At 37.5% G+C, this 3,201-nt stretch overlaps 1 long non-coding RNA gene across 2 annotated transcripts in view; it reads right to left on the reverse strand.

Annotated features, from left to right (window-relative positions):
- LOC122884150 overlaps positions 1-3,201 on the reverse strand; it is a 121,662-nt gene that overhangs the window by 107,457 nt on the left and 11,004 nt on the right. The window lies entirely within an intron of this gene.

Consider the following 3,201-nt stretch of genomic DNA (forward strand, 5'->3'; position numbering starts at 1 on the left):
CCACAAAACAAAGTCGAATCCAGTGTTGAAAGCACACCCACTCCTTCTCCCTCACTAAAACATCCAGGATGTATGAATATGCAAATATCTTTAGCTTCAACAGTTGAACTGCTATGGTGCAATATGTCTCCTGCTTCACTAAAAAAAAATCAATGTTCACATGACATGTGCAAGTTGCATATTGGAATTTGACTGGCTTCCAAACAAGTTGTTATGTGACAAAATCCTGCTCATACATACACGTGCTAAACTCAGGTTTAAGGTGGTACTTTGAGGCTAATACTTGCTAACACTAGTAATATTTTGAATGCGGGACTTTTACTTAGAGTAATTTTACAGTGTGGCATTGCTGCTTCTACTTAAGTAAAAGATCTGAGTACTTCTTCCACCACTGGTGGCCTTCATTTAAGAGTAAGACCCTGCAGCAATTATGTTATGTGATATTACTGTGAAACTAGGATATTATGAATATCTGTCTACCAGAGCTGGGAAACAGAGAAATGAGACTGAATTTGTAGTGTTTACTCCAAAGATGATGAATGGGAGGGTGACTTTGTGTGTGTGGACTGTTTATATACACAAGGGAGCTTTGGATGAATGACCCTTCAATACCCTGAGGGAAAATTTCTGTTGTATGAAGTACATACAGAATATAAAGCAAATATTAGGACAGCATAAGGATACAAAAACAACACACACACTGACAGAAACCAGACTTAATTAAAAAAAACACTATACCCACTTAGCTGTACTTGTTACGGTAACAAAGAGAGCTCTCAAACAGTAAATACAACTTGATGAATTGCTCTTTGATAATTTAATAACATTTACCATGTTTTTTAGTTCACTTGCCAAAGTGAAAAACAGGTTTAGCTACACAACTCGGAATGTTTTTGAAATGCAGTAAGCTGATGGACCTTCTCTTAATATCTTTATAACTTATTTTATAAACTGTCAAAATGATAATAAGTTTACAGTTTGCAGCTGAAGGTTCACACGATATGGGATGTAGTGAAATTGGAGATTTCACTGCTAAAAAGTCTGGTTTTACTATTGGTACATTAATACAACTGATGGTGTACATGCATATTAATATTTTTCTGTTTCTGAGAATAAGACAATACAGGTTGGCAGCGTGAGAAAACATTTTCCTTTAAATGGTTCTTCAGCTGTTAAGACTTTAGTCTGAATTATCACATTTAAACCACACAGTGGCAGTGAAGACCCCAAATGACACTAAAATGTCCATCTACTAGGGTTGATAATGTAAACATGTTACTTCATGAAACTGTTATAGGTATTGTGAGATTATTACACTTTAGGGTTTCTATTAAAGTGAACTTTAACTTAGCAAGGTTGCTGTTTTAACAGTGATGTTACATTAAAGGTTATAACATGTAAAACAAGTGTGGGCATTATCGCCTGCTTCAGAGTTGAATGATAACTCCAACATCCAGATCCTCAGACAGGACCAGGCATTCTCCAAATGTTTGAGGGTGAAAATCAAATGGTGTAAGCCATCTGCTGTTAAATGTGTAATTGTGTAGGACACAAAAACTGTTGTTTTGAGGGAAAATACTCACTGGAATATCCCCTGTTAAAAAATACAGTTGATAGGCAAGTTTATATGTTGGCAGCTCCATGTGGGAGTGAGTATTGTTTAAAAAACTTAAATACCCAAACATCCTCATTATGCAACTCCAGTAAACTACACATAGCACACACATTATGCAAATGCAAGCTTTTTTTTTTCTACCAAACAAAAACAAACAGTGAAAACAGAGGGGGGAAACACACATTGGAGGATCCAGTTTCTACTTCCAAGATTCAGTTAATCTATTGCGGACACAAATGAACAAACAACAGAATTTCATTGTAATAAATCAAGTGAATCTTCAGCAGTTAGTTGAGAATGTTGCAGCCCATTTTGCAGTTTATGTTGATAAGACTGCTGATAAACTGGATTTTCATGTAGAAATTGTTCTCTAGAACTGCTTTAATGATATAAATATCTAATGTAACTATGAAAGGAAAGAATAGCTGTTTGCTACTGAGCCTATGATCCACTCAGTTGCTCCTTTGATTGAGAGGCCACAATCACAATGTGCTGAGCTTCTCCTGAATCTCCCTTATCTTCTTTTAGTTTAATGCTTAATCAACAATGTTGTGGTAACATCGTGTAAACTATAAGCTCTGACAGCTCGTCAATGTGTATTATTATTACTTAACTTTGAGTTTATGTCTACTTATTATGAGGATTATGTCATCAAAAAAGTATTAAGACATATTTTAAAAAGCAGAATTTATATTTTACTTTTTAAAAAGGAGTTAAAGTACTATCGTTTACTGCAATCCTTTGGTCAAAACCTTTACTCCAAACATGTAGGATGTAGGAATCACCAGTTGAGGGCGCTACACGACCACAGTTTTAAATTAAGATGTGTTGCTTTTTTTGCCCAGGCATGAACCTGAAAACAATGCTGGCAACTGTTTAGGGCAGGAACACAAATCTGGCAGCACTCAACGAAAACAAAAGTGGCTAATCATCTAACTTCCCCACACTTTAGGAGATCAATAGGTGTTTAAAAAGCTCAATCCGCAGACTAGTTCACTTCACAAAGGCAATAAGCGACTACACAATGGATTACCTGAGAGCCTCTCAGAGATGTGGGGGTAAAAAGTTAACAAGATTAACCAGAAAACCCCTTAAATAATGTTTTGGGGTTTTTTTGTTTCTTCATACATGCATTTGGACTTTATGAAGACTAAAATGATCATTCAGTCTATAGGCCCACTATTTTATGATAACCAACTCCAAGTGACGAGCATTGCAACTGTGTGCCTCTGGCATTTTCTGTGCTATATACCTACAGTAACCTAATTTATAATCTGCCTAACGAGCTGATTGGCGAGTTTACAGTGACCGCTTTACCGTGGTATTTTTAATTTCCTATGGAATAGCCTATCTATAATATCCCAACAGGAACTTATAGGATTTTCATTTGAGAACAAAGGTGACATGTCCGGATTTGAGATCAAGGATCCGGAGAAGGGAAAAGAGGGAGGGGGGGTCATTTATCAAGGGCCCCCACGGCTTGCAGCCATCGTGGGCCCTCCACCAAAATGTAGTGACGTCAACGCTTCCGCCCCCCCCACCACCCCCCCACCCCCCCCCCCCTCCTCTCCCTCCCCATCCCTCCT

This window comes from Siniperca chuatsi, linkage group LG11 (assembly GCF_020085105.1).
Source record: "Siniperca chuatsi isolate FFG_IHB_CAS linkage group LG11, ASM2008510v1, whole genome shotgun sequence".
Classification (NCBI taxonomy): domain Eukaryota; kingdom Metazoa; phylum Chordata; class Actinopteri; order Centrarchiformes; family Sinipercidae; genus Siniperca; species Siniperca chuatsi.